This window comes from Odocoileus virginianus, chromosome 5 (genome assembly GCF_023699985.2).
Source record: "Odocoileus virginianus isolate 20LAN1187 ecotype Illinois chromosome 5, Ovbor_1.2, whole genome shotgun sequence".
NCBI lineage: Eukaryota > Metazoa > Chordata > Mammalia > Artiodactyla > Cervidae > Odocoileus > Odocoileus virginianus.
The window spans coordinates 62353278-62366501 of NC_069678.1; the positions used below are offsets into that span (position 1 = coordinate 62353278).

At 42.1% G+C, this 13224-nt stretch overlaps 1 protein-coding gene and 1 long non-coding RNA gene across 2 annotated transcripts in view; one reads left to right on the forward strand and one right to left on the reverse strand.

The window, feature by feature from the left end:
• CACHD1 (cache domain containing 1) overlaps positions 1–13224 on the reverse strand; it is a 230899-nt gene that overhangs the window by 189719 nt on the left and 27956 nt on the right. The gene's annotated exons all lie outside the window — the stretch shown is intronic.
• LOC110127502 (uncharacterized) lies at positions 6519–11495 on the forward strand. Its single transcript, XR_002310798.2, has 2 exons — positions 6519–7279; positions 11325–11495. It is a non-coding gene; the product is annotated as an uncharacterized lncRNA (long non-coding RNA).

Consider the following 13224-nt stretch of genomic DNA (forward strand, 5'->3'; position numbering starts at 1 on the left):
CAGTCCAAAAAAAAAGAACAAGTTCTAATAAGGGAGGCCCTGTGTGTCCTCAGCTGTGTCTGACTGAATGATCCCATGGACTGTAGCCTGCCAGGCTCCTCTGCCCATGGGTCTATCCAGGCAAGAATTCTGGAGCTAGAGCAGGTTGCCATATTCTCCTCCAAGGGATCGTCCCCACACAGGGATGGAACCTGTGGCTCTTCCATCTCCTGCCTTGGCAGGTGGATTCTTACCACTGGGCCACTTGGGCAGCCCAATAAGGGAGTCTTCTCCCACAAAGAACACACAATTTTCAATATTTAATCAGTAAAATTCAAGCCAAATACTGAACATTCATTTAGCTCCATCCCCATTGTGAAAATATTTCCTGGGCACCTGTTGAGTTTCTATAAACAAGCACAGTGTATACTGGCAGGAAAATAATCATGATACACAAGATGCACCAGACATTCACAGCATAAGGGTCACCTCACCTCCAAATCTTTCTTGACACATCACCCTCCTCCCAAGTAGGAAAAAAACACCCACTTCCTCCCACTACACTCACTTACACCCTGTCTGGCTCTGCGGTCATTAGCAAGTGTCCCTAAGTAGTTATCTAATCTTTGCCCCACCTTGCCCTCTTCCGTATTAAAATAATAACAACAGGACTTACAACGCATTGGTGATTGGGAAGATTACACAGATTAAACTGTTTAGAACACTGCCAGACCTATCAAAAGCACTCAGTATATTGCCCCACTGTACTAGTTTGGTTTAGTGGTTAATAAGAACACCTGAGCTTAAATGCTGGCTCTCGCACCCAGTAACTGTCACCAGAGGGTCCACCATAGTATCTACCTAGTTGCAACATTGTGAGGATTCCATGAAATATGCAGGTGAGATTACTTAGTAAATGCTCAATAAATGATATTCACATTACCCGTCTGTATCCATGAGAAACTTTGGCCTCTGTAATTTGTTTTTTCCCCTAGAGCCCAGCACAGCACCAAGCGTTAAGTACTTATTAAATGCCCATGAATGAGTGGCAGGCGGCAGTTTCGTTCAGACAGGTGAAACTGATCTTTGGTTCCTTCTTGGCCCGTTTATCAGCCAGAGAATCACTGCCACCTGGAACAATAGGCGCGAATGAAATGGCACACCAGCGAAAGGCCGCAATTACCCAGCAGAGCAATTCACCGTGGAAAATCCTCGCCCATGTAAAAAAGCACCTGGTTTTCGGTACTGTCTCAGTAACCTTGCAGTTAAGGCGGGTAGGCGTGGCTGGGGCAGGCAGAAGAGCAGCAGCCCCAGGCTGGGCTGAGCAAAGTTCACTGGGATCCCCAGGCGCGGGGGCCAGCGAGGGTCCCGCCTGGACCCCAAGGCACGGAGTATCGAGGGGCGGAGAGGAGCTGGGCGGAGGGAGGGAACAAAGATCCGAACACCGCCCCGGGATCCTGGGCGGCCCGCAGGAAGCCCAGCAGGAGGAGGAGAGAGAGAGAGCGCGCGCGGAAGCCGGCGCACTGGGGCGGCCGGGAGAGGGGCTCGGCCGGGGTGAGGTGGGGGGACGGGGCGCCGCCAGAGTGGGGGTCAACGAGGGCAGGCCGTGATCAGGTGGGGGGAATGGGCGAGACAGTATGCAGCCTGCGGGAGTGGCAACCCCGCATTGGGACGGGGAGTGGGGTGGGGGGGCGAGGCAAGGCAGGAGGAGGAGGGGAGGTTGCAGGGAAGAGGAGGGGGAAGCGGGGTCAGTCTCGCAGGCCGCAGATCTTCGGCACCGGGGAGGGTTTCAGGGCAACCGCTTGGCTTGCTCCCGGCGGCCCAGGACGGCCACATTTCTGGGGCAGCCACCCAGGCTGCTGAAAGAGACCCCTGTGTCCTCTCCTCGAGACCCCGCGGACGATTCACGATTGAGGGATGAGCAGCGGTACGATAGCTTCTATTTCTCGAGTTGATTTGACCACCAGCCCAGGAGAAAAAGGGGGCAGCCTCCAGCCTTCGGGAAGAGAGGACAGGAGGCGTTTTCTGTGCGGTCCGGGAAAGGGTGTCTGACGGATGTCTCCCTCGGGCCGTGCTGCCTGTGGGTACCACTCCCGTCCACCCCACCCCTACCCCGCCCTCGGGCCCACCAGCGCTCCCTGCTGCCCTGTAACTTGTCCCCTCCCCCGCACTAGGAAAGATGACCCTGAGAAGACAAAGAGCTCTTCTTCCATGGACTCAAGCGAGCTTAAAACTGAATGGTAACAGAAGGTGAGCTTTGGCTTCACCACAAGATGCAGGTCCAGAAAATATCTGACCTACAAGCAGAATAGAAACACTCTTCTGAATGAACAAAAACTTTTTTTTTCTGGAAAAATGTCAAGATTTGCTCTCTGAGACCAACGGCCTCATACAATATCAAGTCATGGAAATTAAAACATAAATAAGAGCTACTACCATTTACTAAATAGCCATGGCGTGCTCCTGGTGAACCTCATCTCACTCTGCCTTCACAATCCGCCCAGAGGTCTAACGGGTGTCTTCTGTGGGACAGGCACTGGGCTAGGAGTTATAAAAGGGGGTGGGTGGTGGTGAGAGGTTCCTATTACACCACATCCTGCCTCCTTAAATATAGTAGGATTTCAGGGCTGACATGTTTTTACCCTTCTGTTTAAGGAAAGCAAAATGAAACCAAGGAGAGGCACTTATATACAAAATGAAAGAATTAAGCTCAACGGATAAATCCAAGGGCTGTAAACTGACAAGAGACAGAATTACTAGAAGCTTCATCCTCTCAAAGATCACCTTCCTCAAGATTCAGATGTAAGAAAAGAATTTTAATGTGTACCATTCCTCTGTGTGTGTATGTGTGCGTGCTCAGACAGTAAAGGATCCGCCTGTAACGTGGAAGACCTGGGTTCAATCCCTCGGTTGGGAAGATGCTCTGGGGGAGGGCATGGCAACCCACTCCAATATTCTTGCTGGAGAATCCCAGGGACAGAGGAGCCTGGCAGGTTACAGTCCATGGGGTTGCAAAGAGTTGGACACGACTGAGTGACTAAGCACAGCACAGACCATTCCTGTGATAAGACGCAGTCTCTTAAGTAAAATAGATGTTTTCTCCACCTTTTAGTTTTAAGCTTTTTCATATGTTATGCTCGTTCTGTTTTGGGAGGAGTCAGAGCTTGGCCTACACAGAATGACAGAGCTACAAGGATTCCCTCCATACTCTTCACTTACAAGAGAAAGGGAAAGAGTCCCAGAGAGGTTCGGGTCACTTGGGGAGAATCAATGGCAAGGCCATAAGTTAGTGCCCAAATCTCCCAACCAATGAGCTTCCCAATAGCATATAGGAAATTTTGCCTATTAGTACAACAAACCCCTGGATTATTCACATTTCCTTTTCTAGAGAAGATCTTCATTTGCAAAATACCATTGAAGCCTAATTTTATGTGTGATAGGAACGGCCAATAAAAACATTTCAAACTGAATGTCTCAATTTGTTTAACCTAAGTTATCAATTCTGAAGAATTGATGCTTTTGAACGTTGGTGTGGGAGAAGACTCTTGAGAGTCCCTTGGACTGCAAGGAGATCCAATCAGTCAATCCTGAAGAGAATCACTGGAAGGATGCTGAAGCTGAAACTTTGGCCACCTGATGCGAAGAACTGACTCATTTGAAAAGACACTGATGCTGGGAAAGATTGAAGGTGGGAGGAGAAAGGGACGCCAGAGGATGAGATGGTTGGATGGCATCACTGACACGATGGACATAAGTTTGAGTAAACTGTAGAATTTGGTGATGGACAGGGAAGTCTGGCGTATAGAACTCCATGGGGTCGTGAAGAGTCAGACATGACTGAGTGACTGAACTAAAACTGAAACTGAAGTTACAGATATTTTTGGTCCTCCCAACAATACTCCTTGGTTCTAACTACGACTGAACATGAAAGCATGTTTAGAAAATGTGGAGTGAAAAAGTAATCTAGCAGGTAGTCTGAAAACATCTTAAAAATATGAAATCATACTTTGCATTAACAAAGATGATTTCTGAAAGACACCACTGAGTATCTTGGCTCTGTAAAACTTCTTTTTTTGTTGCTATTTTATGCTTTTCCACACAAATATATTCTGTATTTCCTCTAAAGTAAACCAGTGCTTTGACAGATTTTAGATTTTTTTCCCTTAACTAAAGGCACTATTCAATTTCAATGTCCTTGGCGTGTTTTATCTGGGGATTAGACAACTGTACCAAAACACAGCTGTTCCAGTTTTTTCTCCTTTATTTTTCACATTAAAAAACTCCCACTATCAGCCAGTCCAATTAGTTACTCACTATCAAAAGCCGGCTTTGGTCTTTCATCTTCTGGAAAACTGGATCCAAGTGACAGGGTGTCATGGAAACTGTATCTTGGGTCATTTCCTGTTTCAATTGTTTAGCCACAAAAAAAGTTCAGCTCTATCAGATGGAAATTAATGAATACTTGCTGTTGCTTTAGAAGAGCATGCAACTAAATAGAAAAGTAATTATTGTTTTTGACCAAGTTTTCCCACCAACACCAAGGAATATGGGGAGATGAGTGCACCCAAAATGGGAAAAGTGCTTTGATGGATGCAATGAACCAGCCCTTTTCAGTTCAGTTTCCATAATTCAGTGGCCAATTTTAAGGCTCTCACTTGGGTTTGGGAAAAGTAACTGTAGGTTAAGTGGTTTTAATTGTAGTAAACTTGTTCTTTTTTTCACTTCCAACACATCTTCACCTCTCCTCACTTATTGCGCTTTGCCCCCAATTCTTTCACTGAATAGAGCTGGAATTCTCTTTAGGTTAAAACCCCCTCAACATAAGGGAAGGTGTAATAGAAACAAAAACAGTAATATAATCTAAAAAAATTTCTTGCTGTACCTATTTTCCACCCCCCATCCCCCCCCCACACACACACGGGAAAAGTGGAGCTTAAGGCCTATAAGCAATACCAGGCAAGCACATGTGTTTAGGAAATGAAGTCCTGGCTGGAATTCAGTAGTAATGAGCCCCTTAGTCGTCTAATGTACACGAGTGAACACTGGATGGAAACGGAGTGCCAGACGGGACAACGGGGAGCAACCTGTGTTTTATGTTTCAGCTCTGTCTAAATAACTGTTGGCAAAAAACATGGAAGCAATACAACAAATCAATCTTAGGACTCAGGAGGATTTGCTCAAATAAGACAGCTATGAAGTGTACATTACAGGGTGAGTTTGCAGCTCCATTGTGGGAAAGGAGCCCACGTGCAGTGCTCTCTGTCCTGGGTTGTTATATATCTTCTCTACTCCAGATGAGGAAGTATTTGTGCTGCTTCTTTTTTTTAGATGTAGAAAAGAAAGATAAGTGGGGAAACATCCAAAAACAAATCAACTTTAAATATTATTAAAGTAAGCAAGGCCTCATATTACTCATATCCAACTTGCTATTTGTACAATTTCTATAGTGAAGAAAAAAAGAAAAGGATATCTCTTTGCAATGATGGCTTGAGTTCTAGACCTTTGACTTGTTGTTAAGTCACTGTACCAGCATAGAGGCATCTAAGCCAAGCTTGTCCGCAGTTTCTCTCCTAGTTGCTTTACACATGCTATCCAGTTCCTCTTTCAAAATCTACACTTATGCCCCTAAAAAACTGGCTCTATTTTATTAAAAATAAGATGAAGCTGATAATCTCTAACTAGAAATCAATACTGTTTCTTTTTCAAACTTTGAGGGAAGCATAATATTCATCCTTTCACAATTTGCAAGCAGAAAGTCCATGATTTAAGAGAACAGTAATTGTAGACAATCTTTTAAAGTCTTTATATAATATTATACTTAGTATGCTTTGGTCCCTGTGTACCCAAACACCAGAAATAGAAACAATTTCACCAAAGATAATTTTTGCCAGAAGTATAAGTAATTTCTAGAAGTCATTCAGATGTTATTTTCTTACAGAAAAACTACTCAAAATATAAAGTAAACTGCTGAAGGCATCAACACAAAAAGGCATAAGTCAGTTCAAAGAGGTAGTGAGCCTAGACTAAAATAAATCCAAGAATATTACCAACCAGACTTAAAGACTTCTGGTCATGATGAGTGAAGTTGGTTTTATCCCAAGAGAAACAATACATAAAATAAAGATGGAGCTGGTAGGAGAGGTTGTGAACCATAAGAAAGACAAGAAATACAGTCAGTGTATTGAGATAGACCATTTTTATATTCTGGTCTTGACTATTTTTCTTTTAATTTCTTTCCTTTAGAAAATGCAGTGGTAGTGGGCTCATTGCACACTGTCTTATTTATCATAATGGAGGGGGAAGAAATAGATAATTTGTAAACAGCTCAATTACAGAAATCTAATTAACTCTCACTACATAGGAGTAAGTTAATTCTTGGAGTTTGTGTATGAACGTCTATATTGGATTTTATGAAATTTCAGTTCTGGGTTTTGTTTAGTTTGCTTGCATGCCCAATCAAGGATACTATTTAGAATGTAGATGCCTATGGTACCTTCAATAGTGATGACACAATGTTGAATCCTTCTGGCCAATGAAAGGCATACTATTGAGAAACAGATGTATACTGCTTACTGAATAGACCAAGTTCTCTCTCACATCCACAGCTGCTCAGCAGTTAGGTGGGGTCATGTGACCAATTATGGCCAATAGGTTGTGATCAGAAGTGACTTGTGACAGCAGGTGTACACCCAGGACTTTAAAGATGATGTCATTCATACCAATGAAAGAGAAGAAACTCACGGATTTTTAAACTCAAGTCAAAACGGGGGAGCTGCTAAACTGGATACTGATGCAGGATTCTACCTCTGTTGGAACTGGCACTGTTGGAACATTTCAAATACCAGTATTACAAGTATGTCAACATGAAGAAAGGGAGTATCTTAGGGGTCAGGGGTTCTAAGGTACTGGCAGCTTACACATTTCATCAGCTGCCTTTCTCACAAGGAACTGTAATGTGAATGGTTATGCAAGTACCACCAAAGAGAAGAGAAGTGGAGAGAACTACTCGGGATTCCTCACCATGACCTTCACTGCACTGGCACCCTCCTTGAGGAACAATATCATTACCGAATCCTTCCACATCCTAAGTGAGAATTAATATCCTCCAAAAGATGACTAGCATGTGTTTAAAAACAAGTGAACTGTGTCATCACCCAGCCAAAGCCTACAAGAATGAAGATGAGTTCTCTATGCCTGTCTTGCCCCACGGAGGCAAACCTGGAAATCACAAGTTGAGATGCTAAGGTCTCAAAATAGAGGAAAACCACATGAACCCCAGAAGCCATGAACTGAACAGAAAGTAAGTATCACTGAGATGAAGGGATTTGTTCGTTTCCAAAGCCTATTTTACCTTTTCTGTGTGTCACAGAGCCCTGGGACAGTGAACTGTGAACCTCTTCTCAGAATCCTGTGTTTAAATGCATAAAAAAAAAACCATAGGATTGGAAAGAAAACTGAAGTGCTTTTTAACTGAGCTATAGCAATGCATACTTCTGTAAGTAACAATGCTATCATCAGCAAGATGACTTGTAGCAGTTGTAATTTGCCAACTACTATAATTTCAGAGTAGTGAGGATCATGTTATTTCAAGTTATCTGTGATATTTACAACAGGTTATGAAATATCTTTGATTTGTTTTGGTAACAAAGTCCCAGGTGCTGCTATACTATTAGGACTTGTTATTTACTTCGCAATGAAAAAGAAATGCTAAATTTCCCTTATAGGTTTGTGTTATAATTTTTTTCTCATCAAGTTCATGGGCTCCCTAAACTCTGTGGAGCCCAAAATAAAATGTCCAAGTGTTAGCCTCTCCTAAGTAACAGAACCACAGCGCAAGCTCTCAGGGGGCATGCTACCAGGCTCTCTCAACTTCAGCACCATGTGCGGCATTATCCCTCTGTGGCTTCTCTTCTGCCACTGAGTTTCTGTCATTTCTTTTGTGTTCACACCAGCTGTTTTCACACAACTCCAACTAACTAAGAGGGTCATTCAGGTTGTTAGAATGCAATTTTATGGATGCTTAGGTGCCTTTAAGTCAATGGTGAAGAAAATTGACAAGAATCAGCCCGTAACAAAGGACTGGGCAAGTCTAGTGATATCATCCACATCACCCAGTCCAGGGAAAACTGACCAACAGTTACACAAAAGCAGCTGGTAAAACACTCTGTCTGGAAGCTTGTGATGACTTCAAGAGACATGAAGGCACCTGGAGATGCACAATACAGGATGCTGGGGTCAACTAATTAGGATGCTGTCCAGTCCTGAGCTGGTCAGCCCAACTTCCAGGAATGTGTGTCTCAAAGGGATTGGGGAGTCAGTTCTGTTTAATAAACCTATGAAGGCTGGGTAAAATGAGACTGAAATAATTCATGCTTTTTAAGGTACTCCTCCATCTATAAGTTGCAAAGAGGCCAGAATATTCAATGCACATTCACATAAACCATTATTGTTCTTTCTTAAGAAAGAACACGGTACTCGACACCTTATTCAAGAATAAATACCACAGTAGTCAACTGAGCTATAGCTCCCTGTCCTGACAGTTGAGATAAGGGATCAGAAAATCAAGAAAAATATTTAAAATCAAGTAATTAACTATGCAGGCAAAACTGGAGAACCACGAAGATGAGGCCTGGGAATCCATCCTCTTTCACATTTCATCTACTGAGAACTGGTATAGTGTGGCTAATGTGCCACTGGATCAAAAGGCAGGAGATTGGACTTTTAATCCAGACCCCATGACCAATTACCTGAGTAAATGTGAGCAAGAAGCCACATTTCTCCAAGCTTCAGATTCCCCTTCTTTAAATGGAGGGAATTAACTTCAAAGGCACCTTCCCACACAAAAATAAAGAATTCCTGGAATCTCAGGAATACTGAAAATAACATATAGTATTATTATTATTATATAATCAGACATGTATTTAAACTGAATGTCTATTAAAACCAAGTGCTCCCATTTCAAAGGGTGAGAAAACGAAGAGAAGAAATGAGTAGTTTCTATGCATGAACCACCGTGGTGTGCCAGGCAATGTATGTGGTGCTATACTTACATCAGTTGAAAGCTTGCACTAGTCAATGTCTAGATGCTAGTGAAAGACCTCTGCTTTCTCTGATAGCCTTCTCCATATTATACATAACTGCTGTTTTACTTGTGTTTTAGCTAGCTCCCTGAGCATGTCTTGTTTAAGGGTCTACTTCCCCAGGGTTAGAAGAATTGGGGAAAGTTTTCTACAGAAAATCAGAATGACTGAAGGTCTGTTGAAGGGTTTGAAATCTAGTCTTTGCTCACTTTTGGCCCCTTGAAATTCCTCCTGCCCCTTTTTTGATGTCCCTATACATCCTGTTGTTATTTTGATTATTTTCACCCCAAGGGCTGACCCATTTCCTAGAAGTAGAAGGCTCTTCAGATAACCAGGAGAATAAGTCAAAGTTTAATGTCGCTGACTCCAGGCTCTTTTCCAGGTGTTTTTTCTCCAGAACTATATAATTCCAAATAGCCTCAGTTCTCATAACCATCACGTTAATTTCACCAGACTCTGAAGCCTCCTTGTTTTTCCTGGCTAAGGGTTTCCTTCCCTGCCCTTCCCTATTCTCCTTGCCAACCACTTCTGGCTAGAATTATGGAAGTGAAAATTTACAACTAGAAAGAACTTTCAGACTTTTTCCCAGTCCACTAGCACAGTAAGCAGATGCAGGGCCCGTGTCCTTTCCTATGTCTACCCAAAGGCTTCCCAGGGCATTATGGAGCACATAGAAGAGGCTAAAAATTGTTGGCCACATGAATGATCCACCAAAAGATGACTGCTGGCCAAAGCCCTGCAGCATGACAGCCAAGAGAAAGAACAATGCTCACTCTTCATTTTCAGCATAGAAGAACTGTAAAATCAGATTATTCTCTTGCTTTATTGCAAAGCTGATAATTAATCAATAGCCAATAGGCTGATTACTCTGAGACTCAGCATTTTAGAAGAAAAAATAAGAAAGTAAGTTTTCCCAAACACACACGTGATCTAGGCGTGGGGGACACAACTAAAACTAAATTTCCACCTGGCTTTGAAACATAAATCTTAAGACCCCTCAGGTTAAAAATGACAGCTGGAGTCCTTTAATCTTGAAAATGCTCTCTCCGTGGAAACCTTAAGGACAGGAAATCATTTAGGCAAAGCTTTTTTTTTTCTTCCCCTTTTGAGATAACTTCTAAGGAAAATCTAAGTTTTGAGGAAAGTGGGCTTCCATGCACAACTATACCATAGGAAGGCAGTCCATGTCAAATGATTTCATTGACCTGTAAATTGACCCTTAAATAAAGCTTTCCCAGTCAGGCTCAGCTGGAAGAGTCTGACTCACTTCATCTAATAGACTCAATCTCAATTCCCAGTATACTATCTCCATGATGAAGATTTTTATTAAGGTGGGAACAAGGACTTATCCTATTTTCACCCAAAGTCAGGGAATTTTGAAAGTTATAATTTTCAAGTACAATAAGCACCTAAAATGTGATGCTTCTGGCTACAAAAGCTTGGGAAATTTTGAGTTAGCACATAATCTTAGACAATTAGACCTGGGAAGGTATCTAGTAAATTACAGGAGGAAATGAAAGCACAAATAGGTAAAGCAATTAGCTCAAGGTCCCACAGGGCTTCCCTGGTGGCTGGGTGGTAAAGAATCCATGGACCAATGCAGGAGACATGGGTTCAATCCCTGGGTCGGGAAGATCCCCTGGAGAAAGAAATGGCAACTCATTCCAATGAGAAAATCCCATGGACGGGAGAGCCAGACACAACTTAGTGACTAAACAACAAGGTCCTTCCAGGTGTAGAATATGGTTTCCTACCCCCAAATTGCTAGATTACCCTTAACTCCCTTACCATGCCTATTCTTTGCTATTCCAGGTTGGCTACATTTAATAATGATGATAATGATATTCAGCTAAAACAACAATCAAAATATTTTTAATAAGAATAAGGTGAGGGAATTTTGCAAATTTCTGACATCATTTATAGAATCTTGAGTCTATTAGCAGGAGTGAAATAGCTCACATATTTCAAAGGATAGGTCTAAAGTAGTTCAAACAAGTACCAAACATTAAGTCACTTTCACAACCACCCAAGTTCTAGGATGTACTGTCTGGGACATCAGCCAGGTTGGCAAACAAATCATTATAAAATGCAAAGGTATTAAGTGCCCTCTTGCCTTTGGCAGTACACTCAAAGCTATTCAAATATATTATAGTAAAACTAAAATACAGCTACCAAGGTCTCAGCCAACAAAGAGGGAGAGAAGTCTATGCATGTTTTCTTTTAAATTTATTTAGGTATCCCAACTTTTGTTCTATTTCCTTACAGAAGACAAACCTAGGAAGGAAAGGAGATGGTGGAGGAAGAAAAGGAGACCCAGATATAAGCTTTTAGAAAAAATAGGCTGAGATGAAGAAATCTGAGGACCTAAATGTTAGCGGCTCTAAAACTTATAGCAACTTAGGTTCAAAACGGGTCAATAAAAGCAAATTCTCTCAATTCTGAGTCAAATAAAACGACAACTCTTGCCTCTCTTTCTGTCCAAGTGTATCTTTCCACCTCTCTTCCAGTCAACAACTGCTACCAACCTAAATGCAGGCCCAGAGATCAAGTGCATGGGACACATACTTTTGTACAGTAGCCACTTGGAAGATCAAAGAAAACTTAATAGACTTTCAAGTATACGAAGAGTCTGTGTATAATGACAACAAACAAGACCAAGAAGAAATAAGTTTAAGATGACATAGGAGAGCTTTTCCTAACACATTAGGAAGGACAACCAGAATACAGGATAGACAAATTCTATCTAGTCTCAGATAGAGTATACAAGATAGAATTTGGCATTGTGTTCTCAGGTTCTCTTTCCTATTCTCCCTTTCCTAATCATAATAACACTTTACATTTGCATTCATTTCCAGTTTTCAAATAATTTTATATCATCCTACTGTCTCCAGTAATGGGGGCAGGCATTTCCTATACGTGTCTACTTGGGACATAGGAATGAACTAAACAAATGCGTCTTCAACCACTGGGTCTGTTCAACATTTCCTATTGACTGAGATACAGTAAAGCCAGTCTCTCTGGCAACCCACTCCCATATTTTCTCATATTCTCTAGAAACAAGATTTATCCAGATAGCAAATACTAAGGCAATCATTAAATGTTGAATCAATTAACTACAATAAACCTAAGTCTCAAGCACCAGCTGAGATGGATTTGAATCTAACCTTTTTCACTGTATGACTTTCAAAACTTAAGACAAGTCAATTTACTCTTTCGGAAGCAATTGCATTTGAAATAGAACTCTAATCCTTAGCATAATACCTGACACAACAAAGATGCCCTTAAAACACGCTCTGTTGTAAGTCATACTTACCAATAAAATGTCATTCTTGGAAGATATAGATCCATAAGTTGCTAGGAAAGCAAAAAATATCAGGCACAATCCTTGTGGCTTTACTGATAGAAAACACGGAGTGAATAAAAGAAGCCTCCACTTGGTTAAATTCTAGAGTTACGCTTACAGAATAAATCTGAACAATAAAGAAAGTGTAAATCATTTGTCTGACAAAGCTTTAGGATGTTGTTGGGAACTCAAGAGTTGCTATCCTGAATACATAAATCCTCTCCGAGACAACTGCTCATGATATGTCACCGGTGTAGCCTGACTTGTCCACAAATACGAATGTAAAAAATGCCCTTCAATGAAAGAAAGATAGTTGGAAAAGATGAGAGAAGTTCACGAGTCTTCCCAGGCAAAGCCAGAACTACAGCACCAATTCACAAATGCCTACCTGGTCTAAAGGAAAAGTTATCTAAAGCATTAACTACAAGGATAAGAAGCTACCATTGTAACAGGCTTAAAGTGATCCACTTTCACTAGAGAACAGTAGACTGGGGCCCTCATTGAAAATGCAAAATCTCCAGCTGGGGGTCAGAAGAAGAGAGAATGTTAAGATGCTCAGCTCTGAATGAAGTGCCAAAACCAAAGGTCTCTGCATTCCATGGCTCAACCTCCTTCCTCTCCCAGCCTGCTGCCCCACCCTCCCCCCCCCCCCCCCATTATTCTGGAGCAGGTCCTTCCCAGTCCTGCCATTTGGAGTCAGGGAGACTTGGGAAATGCTCCAGGATCTGCTGAGAGATAGAGAAATACACAAAGGATTCTCTCTTCCACAAAGCATTCTTTCACAGAGGCAGCAGAGTCCATTAAATACGTCCTCTTAATATG